The sequence below is a fragment of the Drosophila novamexicana genome, unplaced genomic scaffold (assembly GCF_003285875.2).
Source record: "Drosophila novamexicana strain 15010-1031.04,08,12 unplaced genomic scaffold, DnovRS2.1 tig00001302-arrow-arrow-pilon, whole genome shotgun sequence".
Classification (NCBI taxonomy): Eukaryota; Metazoa; Arthropoda; class Insecta; order Diptera; family Drosophilidae; genus Drosophila; species Drosophila novamexicana.
Window position 1 is genome coordinate 637,932 of NW_020824849.1, and position 19,061 is coordinate 656,992.

Sequence of the window (19,061 nt, forward strand, 5' to 3'; positions counted from 1 at the left end):
CTTTTTAAAAGTATTACAATCACGTAAAGCGTGTATCATGAGAATTCTTGTTGAGAATCCTTAGCTGGCTTGGAAATCTTATTACAAGGATCTGGAAACTGTTCATGTTATTGAAATAGTCTACTGCTTCGCACTAAGACATAAGGTTAGCGAACATTTTATCCTTTCGCAGGCTGTTGCCAAAGTGTAGAGGATCGTTCCTCCACGAAGCTATAAACATTTTATATGTATATCTCTATCACAACATAGTTATATTAGTTTAAAAAGAATAGTTTTAACATTAAGAGTCTACTGAAGCATAATAGGATATTTCTCGGCCCCAGGCGCCGTGGAAACTTTAGATTGATCAGTAAAGATCACAAATTGCAGATCGAGAAGAGTTCAAAGCTGTCACAATATTTGCTGACCCCAGCCTATTCGATCTGTAAATAAGTATGTGAAGATCGGTTAGGATCGCATAATTTCGATGTCCAGTTCAGCGGAGCTGGTGTTATTGATCAGTAAACGGGTATCAGTGATCGCTGTAAATCGAGCTGGCTATCACTAGACGATCTGCAGCATGGGGCAGAGTGCGATCACTCGAGAGGAGCACAGGTAATCACTTAGGCCATCAGCTTGTGGCCATCTGCTAACGGAAAGATACATATCTATCTTTTAGGCATTGACCTCAAACTGAAATATTTCATAGACGTCTCTTGTGGCAACTGCCCAATTACCGAACACTGAATGTGGTCCAAACGATGGGTAAGCCAACCAATTGGCATGAGGTTATAATGTTGTTTTGTTATGTTATATTTTGAGGGGTTTAATTAACGCACGACCCAAGGCCTGAATGGCCAAAATATCGTGTGTGCTTTGACCCAAGCAATACACCAAAAATGCGGCTGATACCAATAGAAAACCTATCTGTAGCACCAATTAAAAACAAAAGGCAAACGCACGGTCATTCATTCGTGCTCTTTTATTTGGTTTTTGTGTTTCTTTAGGCCACCCACAGGTACAACTATGCAAAGGTACATATGTATCTGATTACGATGGATACATGTATAGTTGGGCATTGCACAAGCGTCTGCTGTATTAACGTAATCATCATGATAATCAAGTGTGTCAGCTTCTGCTTCATCATCATCATCAACGTCATTATCATTGTCATTATCATCAGTATATTCATCTTCATCTAGTTCATTTTCTTCGACAATCTTTTCGCAGTCATAAAAGAAACTTTTACTTTTTCATTGCAAATAATGCAAAATAATTGGAGGAGCAAACAATGCAGAGTTGTTGTTGTTGCTGTTGTTGTTGTTGTTGCTGTTGTTGCTGTTAACTGTTGTGTTACCATTGTTGTTGCTGTTGTAGGCACGACCCAAAACGTTTAATTTGCGTGCAACAACAAAGAAAAGAAGAAGAGAAGGCAACTGCAATTGCCAATTCGATTTTTGCAATGTAAAATTGTAAATAAACCAACCGCAACGTGCAACCAAAGCTTAAATAACTTGCCACCCCTCCGCAACAACATGCCTCATGCTGCACAATCCTCGCACAACTCATTGGCCAGAGCAGGCAGCATTTGGCCAACAACAATAAGCCATAACCCAGACGGCGAAGACGAAGCGTTGCCAGCTCCGTGCAACTCATTGGGGCACTCCTCTATGGCTTGACTCTGCCGCACGTTTGTGGCCGCGTTGCAAGTTAGCGCTCCTGCCGGCGAAATGTCAAAGTGACAAGCTTTTTATTTACACAACACGCTGCAGGGGCATGTACAGGGACAGCGGCAGCGGCAGTGGCAGCGGCAGAGGTGAGCCGCATAAATGGCAGGGCTCGCCACATAGACAATCGAAAGACGGCAGCTACTACGTAATTTGCAAAAGGCAGGGGCGGTAACCTTGCCGGTTCAGGAAACTAATCGAAAACAATTATCGATGTGTGGGAAAACAATGCAAATCGATAAAAGCGCCAATTGATGGCCCTTATGTGCAACTATAAGTTGTGCAGCATAACATCTTGGCTGAAATCTTTTTGAAATCAATCGATAATTGATACAAGCTGATCGATATATGTCATCGATTTTCTACATTTAACTATACCTAGTGTGTGCACGTCCCTCTTTCCATTGTGAAGTATTTTAGAGCTGCCTACTATCGATGACAAAGCGATAAGCTATCGATATAGTATATAGTTAGTTTGTGAAACGATAAATTGCATAGCAAATATCGACTTTTGTGTTTTAACTTACAACCAAATTGTTTTAAGATTTTCTACTGACAACGATAAGTCATATATAAGAAAACGATATATATTGTTATCGATAGTTTGTAATGTATATTTGACACCGTAAAGTATTTATATTCTTGATCAGAATCAGCAGCTGGATCGATCTGGTAAAAACACGTTGATCTTTAAGACTACAATGTCTAGAGAGAGACTTTATAGTGCACGAAAACAGCGACTTTATTTGAAATCTTCGTTAACGATAACTCTAGATATCGACCTAACGGTCTATAACACCACAGGCACACCCCGACTTCTGGCAGCAGATTTTCTTTGATAAATAACAATTTTTAAGCAATTTTCATAAAAAGTGCTTTACTTTAAACTCGAATCTGATCAAAAGCTCCCGTTATGCCATTCCGCTCTGCTTGACCGTCGCCCACTGCTCGAGGCACACAACCGAAATATTTTTACTGCACAACAGCTAAGCGGCTTATCAGCAGCGGCAGCGGCAGCGTTTGTGGCAGGCGGCGGTGGCAGGCGGCAGCGTTAAACGCAACTGCAGCCAAAAGGCAAACAGAGCGAACCGGGGCAAACCGTGGCGATCCGGGTCGTGGTGGTGGTCCGACGAGTGGATGGAGGGGTGGGGGGTACGGCGAGTTGCCCACTGGGCAGCTAAAGAATAAAACAACGACGCAGAGGGGCCAAAGAGGCGGGGCACAGCGGACGGCGGGCGGCCAACATGCTCTTAACATTAATTTAACGTTTTGTATATGCCGCCAACAACAACAAATATATATATGTATATATATATAGACAGAGAGAGCGAGAGAGGAGGAGACAATGTCAGCTCTTTTTGTCCAGCCCCTTCTCCGGCTGTAGCTGTATTTTGTACAAGATGTTTGTTTGCCTTGCTTATGAATAATTTGCATTGGACGTTTGTCAACGACGCAACGCGACGGAGAAGAAGCTGAACTGTGCGGACTTAAAAGCTAGAACTGAGGCCCATTTTCCACTTTTTAAACACCACAATACCCATTGAAAAATTAATGAAAAAGGGTATCATGGTTTTGAGCATTCACACTGCGAACCAATGTTTGGCCTTGCGGTTCGGTTCGAGAGTCTGGCTTGCCACATCCATGAGCCAGGTTCTTGAGCCTTGGTTCGTCACAGAAGGAACCGTTCAATTGGTTATACAGTAAAAACTCTCCTAACGGATACGCATTACAGGGTATCTACCAGTCGTGCACTTCTGACTACATGTGCTAGGCAGCGCCTCTGGCTTCTGGTTTCAATTTGATTCAGCTGCGGCTGCGTTTTGCGGCTAAGAATTGTGCCTTTTAGCTGCCTCTGGTTGTTGAATACGGGATTTTGGTTTTGATAAATCGCTTTGAAATTTATTCTCGCCCCCTCATCAGCTAACCGACTGACTGACTGGTCGCCCGAGCTGCAGACAGAGCTCGGTAATGTGGAACGTTTTGGCCAAGCGTCTGACTGGTCATTTGTCTGGCTAACAGTTTAGCGCCTGCCACGCCCACAGCTGGACAAATGTTGCAATGTCAACCGGTTCAGAATCAGGTTAAATAAGTGCCCCCAACCCCCCCTCCCCCCTCAATTCTGGACTCGGCCCACATTGGACACACACATGTGGTCAGCTTTTCAATTGCCAGGTCTGGTTTACTGTTATTTGTATCTGCAACTCTTGATAAGGGCAACTGCGCGTTGGCCTTTGATTTGCCTATAATTATGTATATTGCTGTAATGCTTGGTAATAGACGTGCGACGAGGGTGAGGGGGGGGGGGGCGAGGTGCATAGCAAAAAGATTGACATCAATTGAACAGCTTGTAAATAAGGAGAAGCGCAAAATTTGTCTTCAATAACAGGTTACATGATTTAAGCGACAGCGGCCGATGAAGCCACCCTCTCCAACAGCCCGACCAGCCCCTCCCACTTGCCCCAAAGCATCCATTGGCACATCAACTAAATCGCCTACGCATGCTGCATGACAACAGATACAATATCTCAAAGATATTTTGCTTAGCCCCAAACGGCAAATAAGGAATATCTATCAATGGGAAAGAAAAGAAAAACGAAACAAAAAAAAAAAAACACTTTGACGAATTGTAAATGCCCTTTCAAAGGTATCTGTTGCAAACTAATATTATGCAGAGCTTAGGCAAAGAATTCAGATCAGATCAAGAACAGAATTTATAATTGCCTCAAACAAGATCTATTTGGGAATAAAAGAGAAAAACAATATTTGCAATGGTAAAATTTCGATGATCGGTATAGAAACTAGCATATAATATAGGAAAGTGAAGGGTTCCGATCGACTCAGTTCACAATTAATCGGAAATAATACATATATATACACATATACCTCTACCGGGTCCTCTCTTAGCATGTTACAAGACTTGTGACCAAACCAATAATACCTTTTGCAAGCGTATCAAAGGGCAAGACGACAGTCAGAAAGGCGAACAACGGCAAAAAAAAGGTTCAAGACAATTTATAACAATTCCTTTTCATTTACATGAACACGGACATGGACCACGCCCCGCTGTTCACTGCCCACTGCCCAACACTGGCAGCAAGAAAATTTGCACTATTGAATACTTGATAGGCGATTTTGGCAATAATAAATGTTTCGGCGGTCACCAGGGGCAATAACAAATTGCTTAGCTACTTATGTATTACACACTATATTACACATATTACTATGATTGTCTTCTTCTTCCGGTCTCTTTTTTCTTTATTATTATTGAAAATGTAAATGAATAATACTTGAAAATCGAACGGGCAGGCCAAGGGGAGGGGGCACAGCAGCGCACCCCAAGGCCGTCTATGCCCATTGTGTGACCCTCATTCGCTGCCCGATGAACCAAAAAAAAAAAAAAAAACAACAACAAACAAGAAACAAGAAACAACAAAACGGAAAAAAATATAAAGAAAGGACTGCGACTCAGCAGTCAAGAAGATAAACAGCCTTTGATTGCGTTTTGCTCTCATTTTTGTGTGTGTGTGTGTTTTTTTCGGGTTTCGGGTTTCGCTGCTCTCGTTATCGTTTTTCTTGTCGTTCAGCTGCCCCCTCGGGATCGCCCCTTGTCAATGTAATTGCATAAATGTAAAACGGTAAACAGAACTATATATGTATTGTGGGAACAGCGGGCAGCGCATTCATATGGATCTGTTCCCACATTCATTTCGTATATGAACTGTTCAAATCGCTTGCAATTGTGTGCAACAATTAGTTGACATACTTTGGTTAAGATGAAGAAAATGGAGTTTGGTCTGCCTTAACCTAGCAGGAGTTGTTTTTTATGAAATCTGCACTTTTTCAAGAAGCTAAGCTTAGAGAGCAAGGCGTCTTTTTGACAATCAGCTGGTAGTGCAATGTATTGTTATCGATAACTGATAACCGATTTATCTTTTATCGTTATCATTTAGCTATGATTTCATTTAAGGAAACTTAAAATCTTTTAAATCAGCTTTTGGGAAACATAAGTATAAACAAATGGGAATTTGTTACATTTGATCTTTCGTTTCATTCAACTGTCATGCAGATTAATTAAAATGTACATGAACATTTGATATATTTACTTGTAGCTCTTTTTATCAATATATATCAGTATAATATATAATTATATGATTTTAATAACTAATGCTCTCTTATTTGCTTCTCTCTCTCGCTCTCAATTATCACAGGAACTATTCCTCGTTAATCAGCAAACTATTTATAAATACCTATACTTATATTTACAGTGTTCTCGCTTATCATTTACCGTTTATCTCGCGTCCCATTCAATCGAAATCACCTCAATACAAAATTCGTGTTGTCAATGAATTTTTTTATATTTTATTTACCGTCTCGAAAGCTTATCAAAATGTTGGCTATTAATGCACTTCGAGTGCTGTCTCGCTCACTCACCCACCGCTCATATATGTGTGGGACAGGGTGACAAGAGTAGAGCACGAAAAACTAGTTTTAACAGAATGTCATCGCATTACGTTCCTCTTTCCCCCCTCTCCCTCCCCCTCTCTGTCTCTTACTCTGACACTCTCACTGGCTGCTAATCCGAGTGTATAGCATGTAAACAGTTATCGCTTATCGCCCGCCACTTATCGTTTATCGCTTCTCTCTCACTCACACCATTTCGATCTCTTGCTCAATTCTGTGCCCGAAATTCATGTCGAAAAATGAAAGTTGCGTTAATTTCTATATATGTTTATATACATATCTATTTATTAAACCTATTATTTGCTCGTTATTAGTTGCTCTCATTGTTGTTTTTGTTTTTGTTGTTGCTTTTTTGCTTTTAGTGGCTTACATTTTAAATGCCGTTAACTGTTGTTATTGCTTTTTGCCAGTTGACTGCTGAAAGCGCTCACAAAATGCCGCCTAATCAATTTATATTGCCCTCATCCCCCACTTCCGCTCTTCCTCCTGCTCTTTTCCATCCATTCACATGTGGCGCACTGAATTGCATCCAAACATCGCCGCCGCCGCTGCCAGCCCTCCCCCCACTCTCGTAGGTCCCTCCAGTCGGCTGCAGTTTTAATTAAGTGTTTAATTAATGATGATGATGATGATGATGATGCTGATGATGCTGGGCATCGATGCCATTGCCGTCTGGCCACGTGATGTGGGCACATTGGACAGCCGACAAATGCCAATGAGTTTTGCATATGTGAGTGCAATGAGATTAACTGATGAGATCAGGATAACCACATCTACAAAGTGTGCGTGTGTGTGCGTGTACGTTAAGGGTTGTCTGAGCGAGTGTGTGTGCGTGTGTGTGGGTGCGATAATTGACTCGTTTTAGACAGACAAGCACAATAAATAAAACAAAAACTCTCTCTTCAAACTTAAATCAGGGCTGCAAACAACAACAAAAAGAACTGTTCGTGGTTCCGTTCACGCTTCGAACCAACTCCTTGCCTTTAGGTTCGCTTTGTGAACCTGTCTTTTCACTAACATGGCTGAAAATGTGTGTTTTTACATATACTATTTAAATATATAAATACATTTGCGATTTACTTTAGTAAGTTTAGTAAAATGAGTCGCTTCTTTAGCAAAAGATTACAAACATGCTTAAATATATTTAGATAAAAGAGTTTTTCTTTAAACTTTCGAATGACTAAGCTTTTATGCTGTTCACTTTTGGATATTTTCCTTGTTCCTTCGCAGTAAAAAATGTTGCGTCTAAGGGAAAAGTAAATGTTGATAAGTATTCCTCGCTTTTCTTTTGGCCCGGTGAGAATTATATGTATATATATACTGACACTTCTCTTTTGGCTGATTGACAGCTAATTTCTCCGCCCAATTTTCAGCTCATTGCTGTTTTCTGTTCACAACAATCTGACCGTCAACCTTGCCACACATTTTCGACTTAATTTTCAGCTGCATTAAAAGCAAATGCAATTTTCACTTTTCATATATATATATATATATATACATACATATAAAGACTTGCAAACGCCCATGGCTCAGTGGTTGCCAGACTGACTGACTGACTGACTGACTGACTGGGCCAGCTTATACTCAGTTTTGTGTGTCTGTGTGTGTTGTTTGTTCACTTGTTTGTTTGTTTGTTTGTTTGTTTATCTGCTTGTGTGTTTTTCGGCGCTGTTTGCTTTCTGTGCGCACGCTCCGCTCGCAAACATTGCGCATACGCCGCATTGGCAAAAGTAAAATCAAAAGTCGGCATCTGCTGCGTGCGCGCGTGTGTTGTGTATGTGTAAAAATTGTGAAAAGCGTATCTGGAGCAGAAAATGTAATGTGTCTGTGCCCCGCCGGCAAGCCAACTGTACATCTTAGCCCAGCCCCCACCCGCCTTTGTGATGTAGTACATATAAACATATATGCATACACATATGTGCATAAAATTTCATTAAATTAATGTTTTTTCTTTCTACATTTTAATCAAATAGTTTTTTTCTTTCTTTGCAATTAACCAAGCTGCGCACATCTTTCACGTGACACAGACCGTCGCCGCACAGACTTACCAAAAAGAGAGAGCTCGCAGAGTGTGAGAGAGAGAGGGAGAGACCGGTTCCGGCCCATTGCTAAGCCTGATAAGATTTGGCTGGCAGATCTCAAGTAGCTGTGTTTTTTACGCTAAGCAAATAGATAACATGTTTTTCATGTGTGTCTTTTATCAGCGATGGCCGAATCGGTAGCACGCAGGCAAACAGTGAATTAAACAGTAAACGCACCTGTTGATTTACCACTAGACGATTATGTTTTGATCAATTACCGTAATCTCTGGGGGATTTTCATGTACCCTTTTAAAGGGTCTCTTGGTTTTGTCACAAAGGCTGAAGACAACGCCTTCGACTCCAGGAAGAATATATGCATAGTATGAATCGTAATTAATAACCAAGGCGCTATACCAGGTCCGTCTGTCACTCAGGCAGCACACGTCGTCCAGATCGACACACTATATCATATAGCTGATATAGTATCGTCTAGAATGCAGTTTTTGTGTGAACAACTCTTGTGTTTTCTTTCCAATCTCTTAACCAAAAGCAGCTTGACATAATATATTCCTCTTCAAACATCGAACTATATACCATATTATGATATAGATATGCCGCAGGAAAGTTCAGTCGAGGATGGATTAAAAAAGTACATCACACACTTGTCATCCGTAGACGAGGGTATTTCAGATTTAGCGAGCTCTTGATTTTAGTGTTCTTATATATATTTTGTTGTTTGCTGTCAAGATTTTTTGGTGTCAAGTTCTGCGATAAAATCTCCACAAATTAAGGAAACTAAAAACCCTTGTGGAAAACAACCAAGCAGATAAGCGAGATGGGTTTACCTAATGAATAATTGTCGAGTGCGAGACTAGAAATGGGTCAACAATTTTTTAAATAAAAATATTATATATACAATATGTACTAATCAGCAATTCAACTGGGTTTTGCTTTCGTCTTTGCTCTCTTCTGACGCAGAATTTGAGCTAACAATTGGCATCTAATTGTGGTCAGGCAATCTTTAATAATTGCCGCAATTCGACATATGTACCTCAAAGATGACTTGTACCAAGACACATGTAAAAACTATCGCTTGTCTTTTGTTTTACAGATCGTTGTGGAAACTCGGCAATATATAAATACATATATATATATATAAAAGCACACGGCATTAACAATAGCATTAACAGTAACAACAATAACGCAACAAGTCAACAGGTTGCAGACGTGGCTAATTGCAAGTAAGTCGTCAAATGTAATTTCTTTATAAAAGTGGATTATATATACCCACTCTACACATATATATATGTATATTGTATACGATATATACACAAGATAGACATCAGGGGCTAGCCAGTGCTGGCCGTGCTGGCTGTGCTGGGGTGTTGGTGCTTGGCCGCTTTTGTTAGGAAAATGGGCAAGGCCGGTTGGCGCGCCGGCTGGGGGCAGGCGTCGTGAAAATTTTGCCTTCGCCAACACTTCATGTAAATCGCATAACACGACAGCCAAGGCGATGGCGATGGCGACAGCTTGCTTGACTAGCTCAAAGTCCAACAACAACAAATGAACAACAATAACAACTGCAACGACAACAACGACAACGGCAAGTCGTCTAACTTGTCAGATCGCGTGCCAAGAAATAATAATGAAGAAAAATCGTGTTACTTAGGAGGCCTGGGCCCAGCCAACAGCAGCTTCAGCACTTTATGGCTAATAATCATAACAGCTACAACAACAATGAGCAACAATTGCAGCGAGAACGACAACAACAACAACAACAACTGCAATACCTCCTTTAGCTGCTGTCGTCTCCCCCTCCAGCCCTTAAGTTTGCTTATTTTTTTTCGTGTCATGCGCCTGCGTGCCGTCTGATTAGCGTGCACTGAGAAATTCACTTGAACAGTGTTCGCCCCCACCCCTCAAACCAACTTTTGTACGCTACCCAACACTTGCTACTCGCCACAGCGCCTACTTCATTGACGACATCAAATTACGGCGCTTGACATTGCCTCAGTTTTGTGGCGCATCAGTACCGTCATGCCAATGAACCGACTAATGCGGCAAATTAATTCGACTTAAGTAGATATTGACGGAGGCCAAGGAGGTTCTCTCTCTCTCGCTCGCCCTTTTTATTTCTGTCTCTCTCTCGCTTGCACTATTGAAGTGGGTATTCCATACATCTTTCTCTATCTATCTCGCTCTATCTCTCGTTTTCTCTCATTCTTTCTCTCTCACTCTCTATCTCTATTTTTCTTTGTAACTCTCTCTCACGATCTCCCTCTCTCTCTCTCTTTGTCGTTCTCTCTTCCTCTGTACCTCACTCGCCTACTTCTTTCTCTCCTACTACTATCTCTCTCGCAATTACTCCCCCCCCCTCTCTCTCTCTCTCTCTCTCTCTCTCTCTCTCTCTCTCTCTCTCTCTCTCTCTCTCTCTCTCTCTCTCTCTCTCTCTCTCTCTCTCTCTCTAGTTTTGTCTCTTGCACTTTTAAAGTGCTTGTTCCATACATCACCTACCTGTGGAGCTCTTTCTCTCTTTTCCTCTTTCGCGGACTCTCTTTTATAGCAGGAACGTTTCACTGGCTGCTGCTTTTTGCTAATACTTTAGCAATTGTCTTTTAGCTTTTAGCTCTACCTGCTCTGCTTTACTATTAAACCAATTTAACTTAACCTTGACCAGAAGTATGCTAACCAACTTTAACCAACTTTAAGGTCGTTTTCATAGGCTTATCTATACACAAAAACACAAGGAATCATTTACATCAAACATTAGTAAAAAAAATCAAAATGAAACAAAGTAAATATTGAAGATTTCAGTACTAATTCAATCTAATTGCAAGTTTGTTGAAAAATGTCAGGCCCAGAGTCTATAATTTTAAAGGTGCGTGACTGCAATTATGCGGATGACGAGTGGCACGCAGCCAACTAATGGGCTATTAAGTGTTTACGAATAATTGATACGTGTACTTCTAAAAAGAAACGAGCACAGCGGGGCCTTGATAGAGGAGGATGTGCGCAGTACGAGAATTAATCAATATTTATGCTTGATTGAGCTTAACACACAAAATATTTAGCTAACGTATACTAAAATATATGTTTAATGTTTAGCATTGGAGGAAGTTATTTAATGCACGCTTGCTCTATTTATTATATTATATGGAATTTATATATTTTAATTATAGGAACAAGTCATCTATCCAACTTTTAAAAAGGTTGTCTGAACCGAACTAAGGCTTTTAGAGTTTACTTCAAGCTTTACAGACTTGTAATATCTTGTAGTTTTGAGGCCCGTTTAGTCAAAAGTTGAGACTTGGTGTTTGAGCCCATTTAACATAGTTATAAATCTTTGTATTTAATGTTAAAACTAATTTTCTTAACTTTAAGTAATGCAAGGCTTACATATTTAGGACCCGAAGCCACAAAAACTGCCCTCGCTCCACCAAAATTTGAAATAATAATTAGAGCTAGAACCTTAGGCTTTGCTATGCACACAGTTTTAGCATTAAAATTTCATAAGGATCGGACCATAAGGACCGAAGCTAATCAGGAATCCGCTTTGCCGTGGATGGTGTGGGTAGAAAAGTACGTATGTGCTTAATGAATCGAACTTTTAAATGTTTAAGTCGATTTTCCTTTTATAATTTTTGCATAGCTAATTAGCTTTTCAATGCGACTTAATCGATCAAATTTTTTGTGTCATTTCCCACAACTTAACTCAAAGAAATGCCAGAGGAATGTTAAGCGAGGATTTAAAACCTGCCGCAACCACTATTGATAACTAATTAGACTCATGTGCCACGTCCACACCCACAGCGACGCCCACGCGTTTGCGTAAATCGTAAACGCACAAACCGCGTGCGGCTCTAAGCCTAAGTCCCATTTAAGCCCTCCAGAGCCCTCTTCAGCTGTGCCAGCTATTCCAGACACGCCAAAAAACTATTGCCGCCCGCCCATACGTGCTGTGCTACGCCCGCGAATTTCGCATTGCCTGCTGCTGCTGCTGCTGCTGCTTCTTCTTCTTAGTCGTTTTGCCACCTGCGTCTGAGCTGTTGCCAGTCAACCAAAAAGCCATTCAAAAATCCCCAAAACAACTTGCAACAAACGAGCTGCGTTGCGGCTCGCAGACAACATGCTAATTAAAAGCTACTTTTGCCAGCCGCATTAATATACACACACACAACACACACACACACGCACACTCGTACTGCTGTTGTTGCGCTGTCTGCATTGCCGGCGGATTAATGAACATTTACGAGGCGGGCCGCAACACGGGCACACAACACAGGACAGCAAGTGCCTGCTCCTGGCATAAAAGCAATCGACTGCCTTCTTCCTCGTTGATGTCGCTGAATGACAACAATTCGCATTTGTTTCATTTGAAATGTGTATATAGGCATAGTATATATCAGTCAGGTTGTGGTCGATGGGCGTGGCATCAGTTGGGTTGGATTGGGTTGGATGAGCTGCCTGTCTGGGAGCCCTTAAACCGCAGACACGAGGCGCGCAGCGGGCGTGCTGCTCACGAGTTGCACGTGGCATGTGCCACGTGGGGGTCTGGGGTGCTGGGGGGCTGGGGGGAGACTGCCTTGGAGCGTCATTAAAAATGTCTTGATGGGTTTGCGGCTTTGATTTAAATGCGTTGTTGTCCTTGCTGTTAGCCTTGTTGTTGTAGCTGACAGCCAGACATGGCAGCACATCGACAGCTCCTTTGCTTGCATGGATTGCTGCATATCGCCTGCCTCTCCAATAACAATTTACTTAAATCTCAACGAGATTCATCACGTTAACTGATACAAATAATTCAGGATTGATATTATTTATTCCAATAGGCCCATTGTCACCGGGCACTTGCAACTTTTTATAAACTCCATAAATTTATAACTTTAAAAATTATTTTTCTCCCCTTTTTTTAAACTTCATTTTCATAGCCTTGTAAGGGGATTTTCTTCTTTTGGTACTTAATATGAAACGCATAGAGCTCCTTTAGCTATATTTTTATAGCAGATCAGCAGCAAGAGTAGAGTCGATATAGCCTCTCATCGAAATAGATCATCAGCGAGATCGATCCTCAACATCATATAACTTCCATGGTTAGGATCAGGGCAGAAGAAAGCTCTTGTGAAGGTAGAAAGTTGTTTGTTGTAATAACTAAATCCTATCAGAGTGGAAATGGCGTATCATTTAGGCCTATCGGTCTAGAAATGACTTCTGTTACGAAAAAAAAAAGACTTCCAGATGCGCCACACAGATGAGTAAAATTGCATTCAAATTAGAATATCTATTTAATAGCTTAACACAAAAAATCCCGTGAATATCTTAAACTCGGCAATTCTATATTCACCCAATTATATATTCTTCCACTATTATCCCAGGAATACCCGCACAACCATATTAAATGATATGACATCCATTGGAAGTCTTTCAAGCAGCTCTGAGCCAAATGCTTGCAAGCGTATGTCTTCTTCGGCGTGCCAAAGATATGCTCTTTCGTGTCGTTTTTTTTTTTTTTATGGGAGAAAGTGTAAAGTGTTAAAGTTGAACGTGGCGGCAGGTCCTTGCATATTTCTTGCTCGTCGGCCGCATTCGTCTCTGTCCTCGCATTGTGCAGTTGAAGTTTTTGACAGTCATAAATTTGCGTCCAACATGAATTCGACAGCAAAACTAAGAAGCCAAGAAGGCAGCCAAGAAATGTTTGCTTTTCCTTATACCTTGCCTCTCTTATGTTAGTTTATAATATCTTTTGTTTTTTTCTTCTCTATTCTCTCTGTTTGTTTCGCGCATAACTTTTGCACTATGTGTGTGCCTGCAACTGGCGGTGGCCAAACAAGAAAAAAAAGAGGCAAGTTAAAGTTCAGAATATCTAAAGCGGAATAAAAACTTACTTTATATATGTAGCCCCATCGATTGTGGACTTGAACCTAAATCCTTTTTGATTGGTTTGTTGTCTAATGTTGTCAAAAGAAAAATTGCAACTTTCTTCGACAAAAGATTGCAACAGCTCAAAAGCTGCGCTTCTGTCTGCATTGTAACAAACAACTTTTGTGGTTTATTCATATGGAAAAAGAAGAGCTAAAAAATGCTCAGGGTTTCTATGCTCCTGGTAAAGTTCATGTTAGCTAACATGTACTTACCTTTGTTTTGCTTTTTAACTGCCTGTCAATGTAATGTCATCAGCTAATGGGCTGATTGGCATTTTTTTAAGCTAGTGAGAGAAATGTTTGTGATTTTATTTTTTTTTTTTTCAAGATATATTTTTAGGAAGTAGCTCAATGTACGAGAGCACATGAAGTTCTTCTTCTGGCAATTACAAGGGGCCGGCAACAAAGACTTTTGCTAGGGAAATGTCTTTTAGCGTTTGAATTGAAAGCCAATTCAATGAAAACTCTTTGGTTACCTTTTTGCCTCACTGTTGCTCAGTGGTTGTGGTGCCACCTACAGCTGTCCCTTTTGTGGCACATGGTACGTATCATTTATTTAGTCGCTGTTGCTGTTGCTGTTGCTGGGGCTGTTCCCGCAGTTCAAGTTGACTCGAGTCGTCTCGAGTCGACTCCACTCCACTCTCGATTCCTTGCCGGTGCTTCCTTAATACGTTTAAAAATAAGTACACAAGGCGTCCCATGAATAGACGACCCGACGGACGTCGACAGCGACGTGGCTCAACTTGAGCGTACAATGTACCCCTGCAAGTACTATATCTTTGACTGCATTATAGTTGTTGCTTTTGTGCCCGTTGGTCTTGTTTTTGTTGTAGTTGTTGCAATGGCATTGACTGCTTGAGCAATTGGAACGCATCAGGATTGAGAAAGCGACAGCACAGCAGACGCAGACAGAAAGCAGCTTAACAGAGACGAGTGCAAAATGTTGAATCAACTAGTGTTCTATTCAGTCAGCCCTTCCATTTATGTTTCTGGCAAGAGCTTGAAGGAGTAGCCGACAAATGGCATTTAAACATAAAATTAATCTTGAAGAAGCTTTTCGAAATTCAGAAGCTTCACGCTCAAAGGGAAATAATTCAATTTCCATGCACCTAAAAGCTTTCCGCTTAAAGCCATTTTTTTTGAAAATGCTTTAAAAGCAGATTTGAAATCACATGAAAAAACTGTAAGCTTTTGCTAAATAAAATGCTTTAAAAGCACATCAAAGCTTTAAGCATAACTAACTGGCTACACTTTAAAAATGCACTGTACGAATAACTTTTTATTGCAGTGTAATGTCAACCGGCGACTGTTTGAGGTTCAGATGAAAATATTATGAAGCTTAACGTGCAAGCTTTTCCAAGCAATTGAAATTGCAAGCTTCGCTTCTGCTGATTAATTGAATGATGAAGCACGTACTTTATCAGTCTATGCTCTGCTTACAGTAATTACATGCACACTTAAGCTCCTTTCGAATTTCGTAAGCAGTTGCATTTGCAACTGATTCGCGCAAGTTCAGGAATATGGTATATTATTCAGCGTCCACATGGAATCAATATTTGTTTATGCCCCAATGGCATAAAACTTTTGATACAAACGATAGGCAATGAATGTCACAGTCTGAAGCACACAATTGCATGTCGGGCTATAAATGTTGTTCCTGCTGTTATTGCTATTCCTGTGGCTATGGCTGCAATTGTGGCTGCCACTGTGACTATGACTGAAACAGTACCTCTCTCTCTCTCTTCTCCCCGGGTCTGACTGCGGGACAACAATGGCACCGCAAACGTTTAAATAATCAATGAGTGTTTTCTGTCTCTACTGCTGGGTGGGTGTGCTTGTGTGTGCGTGTGTACTGCCCAAAAACTGAAACTGGCAACCGGACAGGTGGATCCTACATTCGGTTCACTTGATTGGTCTGCCGTATAAGCGCAGTTCATTACTCATTTGTTATTATTTGCTTAGTGGCCGTTGGCACATAAAGTTTCCCACACACAGGACACACCCGACAGACATACACACACACACACACACAAATCATCAAATTGACATTAAAAATGCTCATCAGTTCGTTATTTTGACTTGAATGTGCAATAGAAACCCATGCCAGAACTCAACTCGACTCGACTCGAACCCGAGACTTGACGTTGATGCCACTTAAGCGCATTTCCTCAACACACCCACATAGACAAGTGTGCGTGTGGGTGTCTGTGTGTGTGAGTGCGGTTCAACATTGCAGCTTACTTACGAGCGCAAGTGCGAGCATGAGCATAAGTATGAGTATGAGCATGAGTATGAGTATGAGTATGGTATGAGTATGTGCACAAGTATGAGCATGAGCATGAATCACAAATACAGGTGCGAGTACTTTTCCATTTTAATGGCCTATACTCTGCATAGCATAACCTTGTCACTGAATTTGCAACACCTGCATGAAGATATCCTAGAAAACATGTCCCTACGATATTTAAAATATTGTTCATAATAAATGACTATGTATATAACACTGTATTCCAAAAGTCAGAAGTGGAATTTTTCAAAACCACGCCTTAGCGTGCTGCCTGGATCTTGGGATTAAATCGTTCAGTCAATCAAACGGCTCAATCAGTCGAAACTTAAGTACATATTAAAAGCAGAAAGTGATGTGCATGTGAGAGCATTTATTCTTCGGCAAACCCCAAGTAAAGTTTTCATTCTTCTTAACAGTTGCAACATTTGCTCAGTTACCCCATTCAAACGGCAGGGCTGCAATCGGTTTGGCAAACGTCATTTTTATTGTTAACACTTTGTTTTCCCGGTTGTGTCAAGAGGGGCGTGGGTCGAGGCAACAAGAGGCTATAAATTCAATGGGATTTTCAGTTGCAAGTGAGTGTGCAGCAGAGGCGGCGCTTAAAGCCACATTGTTGCAATATGAAATCGAATGGAGCATGGAGCATGGAGCATTATGCTGACCCATTAAGCTGCATGCAGTAATGAGCCGGGCAATTGCCACCTAAACGAGGCAACGAAGCGCTTGCCTACTTTGAAGCGCAACAAAATGTACAAAATCTGGCAAATGTAAATAATAATAAAACGCAAAGGCTAAGGGCATGGGGCAGGACAGGGCTGGGCAGCGTATTATTTTTGCCACTTGGCTGCTGCAACTGCCAACTGTGACTCGATTATAATGATAAAATCTAATTAAAAAAGTTAAACCTAAGATGTCAACTTAATTTGCGAATGCCGTCTGCGCTATCACGCAGCTATCGTTAGCATCTTTGCTCAGACAGTTTCAGCTTCAGTTTCAGCTTTAGCTTTAACTTTGGCTTTGGCTTTGGCTTTGGCTACGGCTTCTGACTTGGGCTTCTTGTTGAATGCCCCCAGAACAAACCCGTTCGACAGCCGTTTGCCATTTCACTTTCTTTTCGCCTCGTTTGTCTGCGTGTCTGCGTGTCGGTCTGTCTGTGTGTCTGTCTGTCAGCACAAACATCCTAATTACCAAGTTTTTGCCCAAGTCTTGGCTCTCATCGGACTCGGGCCCAGACGCATTTCCATTGGGGGACCCGCCATTCATTGGGGGCATGGCTCGTTGGGTCACTCGAGCGTCAGTCGCCCTACTTTACATGTTTTGATGTCGTCTCCGTCGTCTCCGTCGTCTTCATCGTCTTCATCGTGGCTGTCGACTAATTACGTTTGCGCCCATGGACAAGCGTCACCTAATGACCCAAAGCTGCCAACAATGAGAGGCCCCAATGGCAGAAAGAAAGAAAACTTTTGCTTTGTACTTTACGCACATTCCTTTTTTTTTGCGTCTTCTTTTTTTGACCTGCAACTTGGCCAAGTGCAAATGAGTTGTGCGTGCGACATGCCCCCGGACACATTTCTAATGACCTTCATTACATTGAGTGGTTTGCCTTGCCACCCTAACCCCAAGCCCCAACCCCCAACCCCCAACCCAACCCAACCCAAGCACTTGATTCTCGCTGGCCAAACAAAAGGCAGCGCAATGCAGAAATGAATTGGCAGCACCCAAGTACTCACTATGATCCTGCCATAGGATTGGGCTCTAGAGTTGGCAAGGGAAGGGAGCTTGCGGAGGGTCTGTCTCTACGCACGAACGCCTCAGCCAAAGAAATTGTAACGAGGCCTGAATGTAACTAAGTAGTTGCCAGCGCAGTTTTGCAGTCAACGTTGCGATTCATTCCACAGAGTAGTTGCTCTCATTGTCGTTGTTGTCATTGTCATTGTTGTTGTTGTTGTTGCTGTTGTTGTTGCTGTTTCTGCAGTTTCCGGCTAATAGCTTTGAAATGAGTTTCGCTCTGTGTACCTAGTTTATTTCACTGGTCAGTTGTCGTCGTCGTCGACGTCGTCTGCCTCGTTGTTTGTCTCATAATGCAAAGTTCATTAAAAAAATAATGTAGACAGACGGACAACATTAGCGGTCAGATAGTTTCGTGAAGCTATCTATGAGTACTATATTGTTGTGTACACAAGTAAATAACATTAAATATAAAGTGCCATTAAATTACATATTCCGGCTTCCAATTTGCGCCTAATTTATGCATTTACTAGGCCAAAGCTCATAATTGCCAGATGTGTTAGAAAAAAATTAGGCAGATGGTTTATAGTTATATATGATATGGTTAAATACCATACTTATAAATTACAATTATTTCGAAAAGTATATAAAAAAATAATTAATAGCACTGCATTCTATTAATTATCCATTGTACCAAAAAATGCGTTTGATACTCTATACTTTTGTGTTGTGATTGATAATATATTCAGTCAAATTAATCAAAAGCTGCGACATAGTCTACGCTAAAGCCTTTTAATGGAGCAACGTGTTCTACCTTTAAATAAAACAAAAATATTATTTTTGTATTATGCTCCCTTTTTATTACGGATTATTTACGCTGCCAAACTAAAAGACCATATGTAAGAAGAGTTTTTCTTCTACTCGTTTCTTTTATATTTATTTA

At 41.1% G+C, this 19,061-nt stretch overlaps 1 protein-coding gene across 1 annotated transcript in view; it reads left to right on the plus strand.

The window, feature by feature from the left end:
- LOC115767077 overlaps positions 1-19,061 on the plus strand; it is a 103,577-nt gene that overhangs the window by 14,085 nt on the left and 70,431 nt on the right. Inside the window, exon 2 of the mRNA XM_030711220.1 lies at positions 9,300-9,429. The gene's annotated coding sequence lies outside the window, so the exon portion shown is untranslated. The remainder of the gene's footprint in view (positions 1-9,299; positions 9,430-19,061) is intronic.